The following is an 11,698-nucleotide window of genomic DNA, read 5'->3' as shown; positions in this document are numbered from 1 at the left end:
ATTACAATCACTGGTACCTCTGGCTTATCCAGGACAATCTCAATCAGCCCATACAGAATTGAGACATCAGAAGGTGGAGGGAGGTATACGTTAGCCACTACGCAGGGTCTATTTTCAATCCTACAGTACAAGAAGACGTATCGGTCTAATTTGTCTATCCTGGACTGTATACAAGGCCACCCTAGATCTGAGAAGGATATTCACCCCTCTAGAATAGGAGGAGTGAACTGAATGAAATTTTGTAGGGTAATCTCGCCACCTCAATTGAGGAACAGAAATTTTAGTGAGGTGTGAAAACAAAGGATAGCTACCTCATAAGTTTTTGCAACCAAGTGGACTGCTGATTTTTTCTCTGTGTCTCCCATACCCTGGACATTCCAAAAGCACAAGGTTAATTTTTTTGACTGAGTGCTTTTTCAAAATTTTGTTTTCTGTGAATCATACACCCAATATCTTTTTCCAATAATGTGGTTTTCTTGACTTTCATGATTTTCTTATGTGATTTTGTGGCCCCATATTGCCTATTCTCATAGGTGTAATTTACTTCAAACAATCTCATGTACCAAATGCACCCCATATTCCAACTCGTGCACCCATACATTCCTCTCTCATAAGTGTAGTTAACTTCAAACAATCTCATATACCAAACACACCCGTGTTCCAACTCGTGCATCCATATATCCCTCTCACCTGGCCATTATACCTATTCGGGGGCATCCTAATGTGACCGTTAAATTTACCAATCATTTTAAGTGTTATTGAAATCACTGAGCTTATGTACTTACATTCTACCCTCCCTATCCCACCCAAACCCTTGCCCCTAAGTAACCAACAATTAAACAAACACACAAAACGAACAACACAAAAACACAAAATGAAAAACACATGTGGAGAAAACTCTTTGCCATATCCCATTAAAACATGGGGTAAATTGCTCATAGTTCCCTCCCACCTCCCCCCTCCCCTCCTCCTCTAATTATACAACATTGTGCTTATTGTGTGAGTTCAACTGAGTCATAGCTAATGGAATTCTAGGGTAATAGTCAAAGTATGTTACAGTCTCTTCTTATAAGTTTCTATCCAGTCTTCCACTCTCTCCAGGGTGTCAAGAAACACAGTCTCTCCCAAGGCATTTATTCACAGTCTAGCTGGGTATAGCAATGCATAGTTCACTTTTAATTGTTGCAGTTTACGCTTAACTTCTGAAAACTTGGCCATCCTTTTTTGTAAGTTAGGGTTCATGGAAACCCTGTTACCGTTATACAGGATATTACCCATTTCTCTGGCTTTATTTAGTATAGTCACTTTGTCCTTATAGTGAAATGTTTTTACCTGGAGAGACCTTGGAGGGGCACCCGGTTGGGGGAGTCTAGGGGGACCATGTGGGCTCTTTCTAACGCAAAGAAAGGTGAAAAGGACTGGTCCCCAAATAAATCTTTAAGCCATTTTCCAGGAAACCAATGGGATCTGATCCCTCAGTTCGTTCGGGTAACCCCACTATCCGTACGTTCTTCCTGCGCATCCTGTTCTCCATTTCGTCAATCTTAATCTGGTAATTAGTCATTTGTTTCTTTATAGATCTCATCTCCCGTTTCATAGGATCCAAGTCATCTTCCATTAAGCTAACCATAAGGGCAGTAGTCCTTTCCCTGACCTTTTGCATACCATGCCTAACGAGGGTCAGTTCTTCCCACACAGTTTTAAGCTGATCAGACATTTCATTTATAGAGCTTTTACAGGAATCAATTGCATGCAGAATTTCCGTTAATGAAGGTTCTGCTTCCCCCCGGGTTACCCTGTTGGATGGAGGCTTAGATTGCACCTGCACATCCTCGACCCCCCCCCGGTGGGCTTATTGTGGGGACATTTGCCCCCTTCACCGGTGTTACCTGGCCCTGTCCCAAACTCTTCCTTGCAGGATTAGCTCCAGACTGTAGTTTAGACAACATAGTGGTGGGTTGGGTCTGTTGGCTGTTTTTTGGAGGGGTCTGTGGATGTAAAAATTCCTTTAATCTGGCAGCAGCTGCCTGGCTCACCTCTGTGGTGCGCTGTGATGGCATAATCACATAGAATTAATACATAGGGGTGTATATTTATCTCAGTCCCTTATCCATGTCCTCTAACATCCGCAGGGCTAAGTATTTCATATGGGGCAGAGAGGGAGGAGAAGAGAAGAGAGCCAACCCCCACAGTTTTGGAGAAATCCTTCACAGACCCGAGCTCACAAATTCACACCATGAGATAGGGGGGAGGACGGTGAGGGCCTCTCACATTGTCACTGTTACTCCCCTCTATACCGTGTCTTCATTAGGGAGGTGTTAAAACCTCTCCAACCATCAGAAGCACAATTAAAACAGCGTCCAAGATTCATGGGGTATTCCTCACTGTTTTAATGCAATTGAGATTGACCCATAAACCAGCTCTCTTTCAGTCTTCCACATTGGATTTGACGCTGGTTTTAAATTTTTAAACATAAAGACCTGAAAACTGGCAGTTAGCGCTTTGCATCTTTAAGGATCAAAACTCAATTTAAATTGAAGGTACACAGAGAAGGGCAGGCAAAAAAGAAAAAACAATCTTTTCAGCCTCTTTTAAACCTCTTTTCTTCTAATTTTAATTAATGGCCATGTGTCTTGTTAAACTCCCTTCCCGAAAAAGTTTTATCCCTATTGTGGGGTCACCAGTACAGTATTTATAAATTGAAATCATATCCCCTCTCAAGCGTCTCTTCTCCAGAGAGAATAAGTTCAGTGATCGCAACCTTTCCTCATAACTAATATCCTCCAGACCCTTTATTAGCTTAGTTGCCCTTCTTTGTACTCGCTCCATTTCCAGTACATCCTTCCAGAGGACTGGTGCCCAGAACTGGACAGCATACTCTAGGTGCGGCCGGACCAGGGTCTTGTAGAGCGGGAAAATGATCGTTTTATCTCTGGAGTTGATCCCCTTTTTAATGCATGACAATATTTTGTTTGCTTTGTTAACAGCAGCTTGTCATTGCATGCCATTGCTGAGCCTGTCATCTACTAGGACCCCCCGGGTCCTTTTTAATCCTAGATTCTCCCAGAGATTCTCCCCCCAGTGTATACATTGCATTCATATTTTTGCCACCCAAAGGCATTATTTTACATTTTTCTACATTAAACCTCATTTGCCATGTAGTTGCCCACCCCATTAATTTGTTCAGATCTTTTTGCAAGGTTTCCACATCCTGCGGAGAAGTTATTGCCCTGCTTAGCTTAGTATCGTCCACAAATACAGAGATTGAACTGTTTACCCCATCCTCCAGGTCGTTTATGAACAAAATAAATAGGAATGGTTCCAGCACAGAACTCTAGGGGACCCCACTACCCACATCTGACCATTCCAAGTACTCCCCATTTATCACCACCCTTTGAACTCGCCCTTGTAGCCAGTTTTCAATCCATGTACTCACCCTATGGTCCATGCCAATGGACCTTATTTTGTTCAGTGAACGTTTATGGGGAACTGCGTCAAATGCTTTTGCAAAATCCAGATACACTACGTCTACGGGCCTTCCTTTATCTAGATGGCAACTCACCTCCTCGTAGAAGATTAATAGATTGGTTTGTCAAGAAATATTATTCATGAATCCATGCTGATTACTGCTAATGATACCGTTCTCGTTACTAAAATCTTGTATATAGTCCCTTATCACCCTCTCCAAGAGCTTGCATACTATTGATGCTAGGCTAACTGGTCTGTAATTCGCAGGGATGTATTTTGGGCCCAAGTCCTGTTTACACACAGAACTTTATTAACTCCAAACAAATCTTTTAGATTTAGCAGGAATTTTGTAAGTTATGCTATGTTTGTGTCCGCTAATAATGATTTTAGTGTATTTTTTGTGAAAATATTGTTTGTCAGGTAGGCTGTATGGGGCCCTGTGATTTCTAACAGCAGCCCTGTATGTAGTACATTACTTTCCAGGACTCCAGTCAACTACCTCTACATGAAACACAATTGAAAATATTTGTGAGGTAAGCAGTAAAACCGCAATCATTGTTGTTATTATTATTAATATTATTATTACCATACAGGATTTAGATTTTGTTCTCTTAATGAGGTGAGATGAAGCTTTGTAGTAAGTTTGTAATCATTTTGTAATTGGTGTATGCTTAATGTGTATGTCCAGCCAAAACTTTTTTTTTTTTTTTTTAGTATTGGATAGATTTTTTATTGCTGACTGTGTTCCAATTCAGGAGATTCACCTATCCATATATACTGGAGACCATTGTCACTGAGACAGAAAAAGTAAGGGGAAATCCAAAATTATTTGAAAATTGTCATCAAAACACAAAGAAGGTCATAGGACACCTGTTCCAGGGAAAACTGTCTAAAAGGGGAATTAATTTCACTTTCGGTGATTTCTTACTGCATCTCTGTAAAAAAAATTGAAGGCAAATTTCCCCAATGGTACACAGACAGGCTTAAACTCTTCCCTACCCTACTCTGTCAAAAGCTTTGGAAAAAGTTTAGCTATACATATACTCTAAACATGTTGCTTTTTGGAGAATTTTGTGTTTTAGTCCAGCATTTCGTCTTTCAGATCATATTAAGAAATTGCATTCCACAAGGCAATGCAGGAGTTAAGAAATTTTGTTTGAATAACATTAGAGGCTGTTCAGAAGGTTAAGAAATTCTACGTCAGATTAATGCAAACAGCTGAAGTAATGACGTTATTCATAGCCATAATCCACAGCTTCACCATGTCTGGACAACTTGTCTGAACATGTGTAAACATGCAGTTTGATGATCAAATATGTCCAATCTCATCAACACCAAAAATCTTTTGGTTTAGTTGATATCAATAAAACTGTTAAGTTGCTAAAATATCTAACCCTTTCATTCCCTGTGCTAACTGAACCTTCATTAACAGACCAGATTTAGCAATTTTGTATCAATTGACATAATAATGCAAGGATCACCTTTTCCACATCAAGTTCCATTTTAAAAGCTATAGGCAACCAGCATGCCAGTGATTATTAACACACTGTAGTTATATAGATTGTTTGCAATTTTGAACTCATAGTTGCAATGATGGCATATAAAACTCATTAGTTATTTTTTTAACTGCTGCACACACAAAACATGTTTATATTTGGACCTCCAATAAGCCCCAGTTCCTGTACCTTAGAGACCTCAGATCAGCTCCAATTTTTGCACCTTAGCAACCTCAAATCAGCCTGAATTCCTGCACCTTCACATTTCAGATCTGCCAGAATTCCTGTACCTTCATACCTCAGATCTGTCCAATGTGACCAGCCCCCAACTCTGCACCTTACAAAGCACAGGGGATTTACATACCTGTTGCAAGGTTTAAAGTGTCTGGTAACCCAAACAAATATTCAGATCCTGGTCCCTTAAAGCGGATTACACAGTGCTTGTGCTGTGTAATCTGCACCCCTCTAAACTGAACAAAAAAAACCCCTGAACTTGCCACTTCCTGTATGCCCTCTCTCAACCAACCACGAAAATCAGGGCTGCTCCTCCTTGATTACTGTGGTCTGATTGCATCCCCGCATCATACCTATCTGTCCCCTCTGCTCTCTTCTCTCCCCCCTCACCCCCTCCTTCCTGCCTGTCACCCCCCTCTGTGTCTGTGTCTGGCCTGGCCCCCCCATGGCCGCTATTCTTGTAAAAAAAAAAATCAAAACATTTTCACTGCCAGACACTCTATTAGCCTTTCTATTGTTCTAAATACCTAATTTGAGCTGTCTTCAGGCCGGTCACGTGACTTGCTGCCACTTTACAGCTCCGATACACGGCTTCTGCGGAAGAGACAAGCGGTCAAGTGATCTCTCCGGCTGATGTCAGAGGGAGATCACAGCCCCTCCCTCAGAAGCAATCCATCGGAGCTGTAAAGCGGCCGCGAGTGTTGTGACAGGCCTGAAGACTGCTCAAATTAGGTATTTGGACTGCTCATTTTTTAAAACTACTGACATAGTGTGCTATGCCAGCCTCTAATAGAGGGGCTGGCATAGTTTTATATAGATGGGTTATGTCACGGAACGTCCCACACTCCGCTTGAGTGCTTCCGTCAGTATACCGCTTCCTAAGTTCTGGAACACAAGTCCAATGGATCTGGCTATAGGAACCCCCAAGAACTAGACAACACCAGTCTTGGAGTACATCAGGACTAACTAACTCTTTATTTGAGATCTCACACAAATTTATACAGCAGGCTGACTCAAAGCTAACCAAATTAACATGAGCTAATTTACGGCACCGAGTATTACACAGTAGTATAAACACAATAGCAGGAGCTAATTACAATTAACAATACAAACAACAATCTCCCCCCCTCCTCAGCCTAGTCATCAACAGTTCATCTCCTAGCCAGTCCTGGAGGCTAATGTGATCAGCTCACTCAATTAACAGGTTGAGTTCAGAATCAAACAAACCAATAATAGTCTCTACATACATCCTGGGAGATATTGTGGACAAATATTACAGTCCCATTTTAAGTAGTCCAAGATATATTTTCTCACTCACCCTGTGCCAGGATAGCACAGGGTGACTTAGACATAAGAGGTATATGGGGAGCTGAAACAAGGACATCCCCTACTTTCCAAGGGATTCTGAGTTCCACGGGCCCTCCTGTCACAGGTTAAAAAACCCTTTAAACAAGAGGATGAAAAGTGTAGGAGTGCAGGCAGTTTTCTTCCACAAACCAATGTCCTTAGCGACTGACTAGAATTACCGTATTTATCGGCGTATAACACGCACCGGCGTATAACACGCACCCCAATTTAGGAGGGAATTTTAAGGAAAAAAAACTTTTAGGAGGGAAGTTGAAGGGAAAAAAACTTACATTTAAATGCCCATCATTTCAGCCTTCTCAGTGCAGCCTTGTCAGTGCAGCCTTGTCAGTGCAGCCATGTCAGTGCAGCCATGTCAGTGCAGCCTTGTCAGTGCAGCCATGTCAGTGCAGCCTTGTCAGTGCAGCCATGTCAGTGCAGCCTTGTCAGTGCAGCCATGCAGCCTCGTCAGTGCAGCCATGTCAGTGCAGCCTCCCCCAGTGCAGCCTCCCCCAGTGCAGCCTCCCCCAGTGCAGCCTTGCCCAGTGCAGCCTTCGATCCCCTGTCTTCAAAATCGCCGACCGCGATTTGAAAATGGCGCCGCCGGCGCCGAAATACACAGAGCCGGTCCTCGGCTCTTTCCGGCGGCTCTCTTTCACTTTCGGCTCCACTCGTAGTCCCGAGCGGAGCTATCCGAACCTAGCCGAGTAGGTTCGGATAGCTCCGCTCGGGACTACGAGTGGAGCCGAAAATGAACGAGAGCCGCCGGAAAGAGCCGAGGACCGGCTCTGTGTATTTCGGCGCCGGCGGCGCCATTTTCAAATCGGGGTCGGCGATTTTTGAGTTGTGCAGTTTGGGATCGGCGTATAACACGCACCTGCGACTTTCCCCTGATTTTAAGGGGAAAAAAGTGCGTGTTATACGCCGATAAATACGGTAACTTACTTTAATGTCAGAGAGTTGGGTGGGTCAAGCTTTAGACTTGACAGCCTAAAGTTGGGTGATGCCCATGGTGAGAAGCCTCCTCAGACCTGTTTCACCCCTGCACCCACTACACACCTCTTCCACCACTGTACCCTCCACATAGATCTTCCACCACTCTAAAAAGAAACAAAGTATTCCATGCCAGAGAAATTAAATTAGCTGCAGCCCACCCCAGCTGTACCCACATGTGTGGGATCAGTGAAAAAGTAGAAGATAGGTATATGGGTGAATTGGCGCTGCTAAGTGATAACAATGTGACAGAACAAAATAAAAATTAAGTTGAAGATTAAAGTGTACTGTCTTTTTAAGACGTCATCATATACAGGTGCAAATATGTTTTCTGTGCAAACACAATTGTAAAGTGTGCTGATCAATAAAAAAAGTGTTCAAAATGTGTCCATTTCTTCAAGAAGTCCAAAGTTCATAAATCAGCAAAAAATCAACAGCGTTTCAACAAAAATTCATAAAAAATTACAAAAAGTTCAATTCAATATATAAGTTCATAAGGATGCTAGTGAAGTGAAAGAATTTTTATCAGAAAAAATGGTGACTCTTCACATGTGCCCCCCTCCGGTCCGCACTCACCAAATGGATGTACCCCTGCAGGGGTAAAAGGCCTGCCAATGGAGTCAGCTCCATTGGCAGGCCAAAAATCAAAAATTTTTACAAACAAGGTTGGCAACCTTGTATATAAGCTGAAAATATGTTTTCATCATTCTCAGTTACTACCCCTGAGTTGGGGACTAATTGCTGAGAACTAGTCTTTTTCTATTCTATTTCTATTATCAACATTTTTAGGTGGTTGTCCTTATATCTTATTATGTTTAACTGCCTGCCAATTGTGATTTTTTGCCATCCTAATTTTCTTTTTATGGCTTTTGTTTTATCCTTTGTAACTTGTCATTAAATGCCCCTTTCTTGTTGTTTATGGCTGTTTTTACTTTGGTATGGTAATATAAAGTGAGCAATATAGTTTTCATTTATTCTTTTAAGCTTGCTGCTCAGTGCCCATGTCAACAAATTTTGCAGTGTGTTTTTAAACAGTCAGTTTAAAGCATTCCAATTTATATTCTTTGCCATTTGATAACAATATTCCCTTGAGAGTGGTCTTTAGCATTGGCAAATTGTCTCTCCTAAAATGTAGTGTTTTTGTCTTTCCAGTATGTCTTAAAAAAATATATATATTATTAAATGAAAATATGTTATGATTACTGCTACAAAATTTTTCTTTGTATGAACATGTAATAAACTCTATAAAACAAGTGTGAAAATATCCACACTATAAAAATAAACAGTGCATGTATAAGATGTGCATGGATAGCAGCCAGCATAAATATTGTTGATGGCAATATGACATTAATATAAAAAGTTTGTATGCAGTGCTGAAGAGGTAGGTCAAAAGGAGTTGGAATACAGGGGAGATGGTGAGTGGAAGAGACAGGACCCTTGCACCAGCTTTAGTGTATGTAACAACACACCACACCACAGTGCACTCATAAATTGTTCTTACCAAAAGGCAGAACATACAAGCATGTAAGCATAGATGCTGAGGATATATCCAAGCTCCAACATGAACTGCTCTCCCACACTGCAGGCACCGCAAACTGCTCTCCCTCTGCAGAATTCAAAGACAGATCTCTGCTCAGGAACCAGCTGTCACAGAATGCTCCACTCGATTATCCAACAAAGGGATTCGGCCAAAAAATGAATATAAGGAAGCACATAGTGAAGCACGTATGGGTATTTGATGAAATTATTAGAAAAGTTCTCATAAACAGAGTTAAAAAATGAGCATAAAAAGTTATTGTAGATGCAGCTCGTAGCGTGCTTGTGTCCTCAAGGCACCAACTGATGCATTTCTCGTTCAAAGGTTTTTATTGAAAGATCAACATATGGTAACAAGTATAATGTATCAATTAAAGGTATTTTAGTAGATACATGTAAAATAAAGAAGCAGGTTACAGCATTGTATTAATATAACACACAGATGGTAAAATTAATGTTAGATAAGTTCCCTATTTATCAAAATGATACAGAGTTTTCAGACTGTTTCAATATTAGCTTACATTAATATTTAGAGGATCATTATCAGTTAATGAAAGAAAATTAGGTCTATTTGTGTCTGAGTTTGTATGTGTGTTAAACATTTGAATAAAGTACAGTAAAACCTTGGAAAGCATAATTCGTTCCGAAAGCATGCTTGTAATCCAAAGCACTTGTATATCAAAGCGAATTTCCCCATAAGAAATAATGAAAACTCAAATGATTTGTTCCACAACCATTAATTCAGAAGTCCTTCAGTTTATAGTCCATATAAAAAGATTATAGCAATGTGATTTGGTTGTGTAACCATAAAATATCCATCCACAAACAGTAGCCTCCACAGGGGGATTAGAAGCAGAATCCAACAGGAGCTAGAGAGTATAAAAGAGAAGAAAAGAGAGGCGCCTCTAAGTGTAGCAATATGGTTATATTTAAAGAAGGTACAACATTTAGCAATTCACATTATTGACGATTAAAAGAGTCACATCTAAGAATGCAGGCATCCGAAGTAAAGCTGTCCACATAGACCATCCCCCGCACCGTCGGCACTCACCGATGTCAGTCTGCAATCATGACCGGGAAGACTACCCTGCAGTAGAGTGATCTAAAAATGTGGCTTGAACCGCTCGTGGAGCGCAGCGTGGAAGGGACAGTGTCAATGGCGGTGAGGAGGACAGCTTTACCCCGAATGCCTGCATACTTAGATGTTGTACCTTCATTAAATGTAACTGTATTGCTACACTTAGAGGTGCCTCTCTTCTCTTTTATACTCAGTTGTGACATGACGCTACATGTATATCAAGACATCGCTTGTATATCAAGTCAAAATGTGTTTACAAATTTTGCTTGTCTTGCGAAACGCTCTCAAACCAAGTTACTCTCAAACCAAGGTTTTACTGTTATATGTATCAAACTACTAAGTGTGATATTTTAAATAAGTAGCACCCCCCTGGGTCTACTGGGAGCAAAGAGGTACCTCCAGATACAGAGAGCGAGCTTACATTCATCCCAAGGCTGTTCCATGGCTATAATGGGAAGTTGAACAGAATTTAGGCACCAGTCACTTTAGGGTTGAAAATATTTTTATTGTTATAGAACAACAAAAGAGTTAATACATTTGACATAAAGGAAAGCATATTGAGAGATCAATCAGCGAGCAAAATGGCTATCGCCCACAGCTAAGCTGATAATTATTATGTAAATTTTGACATAAGTGGATCATGTCAAGTATCAGGATAAAAGGTCAGGGAGAAAGAGAACAGAATGATTAGGAAAAGGATTGGGGGGAAGAAGAACAGAAAAGAAAAGAGGGGGGGGAAAGGGGGGAAGAGTAGGGAGAGGGGGTTCCGCTGGCTGGAGTTGAGAAGGAAGGACTCCAGATCCCTAGACATGGTCAGGGGATCAGCTTGTGCTTAAATTTATAGGGGAAGCTGTAATCTAGGAGGCAGGGAAAAAAAAAAAAAAACAACCAGGAGAAAGAGGTTCCCCCAAAGAAGGCAAATTACCCAAACACAATCTGCAAAAAACAATAAATTTATTGAGCTACAAAACACCACACAAAAATACAAAAATTGGGCAAATTAGGGAATATATCATAGACCAAGTTAAAACAGATAACGTTATCATTAAAAACAACGGAGCCGTGGCCAAGCATACCCCATACACACACCAATCACCACAGCAGATTCCTACTATATTGGGAAATATCGTATGAAATAAGTCCTTAGACAATCCAAGTATTGGTAGTATGGCGGTATGAGGGTAAGGGTGGATGAATGAATGATAGATTGTAACATTGGAACTAATTCAACACATCATGAAAATTATGGCAGTCCGGGAACTAAACCCATATCATAGGTATGACAGCAGCAGTGACCGGCATTATTGCTGGAGGTGGTTGTGAACCCAGGACATACAAGTAAGGCAGCTATGTTTGTAGAAAGCAGCAGGGGAAGCAATACCGGCTCAGGCTGTACTATAAGTATAAACTGGAGTAATACTTCTCTCACCAAGTTGATGGCTCAGCAGCTCTTGAGATCGTAGGCTCTACCCCCAGAAAATAGCTGTAGATGTCAGTCCAAACAGCGTTTGCCGTCAGATAGAGCCATCAACTTGGTGAGAGAAGTATT

This window comes from Aquarana catesbeiana, linkage group LG02, assembly GCF_042186555.1.
Source record: "Aquarana catesbeiana isolate 2022-GZ linkage group LG02, ASM4218655v1, whole genome shotgun sequence".
NCBI classification, from domain to species: Eukaryota; Metazoa; Chordata; class Amphibia; order Anura; family Ranidae; genus Aquarana; species Aquarana catesbeiana.
The sequence above is the reverse complement of the archived record's forward strand: the minus strand, read 5'-3'. Positions refer to the sequence as shown.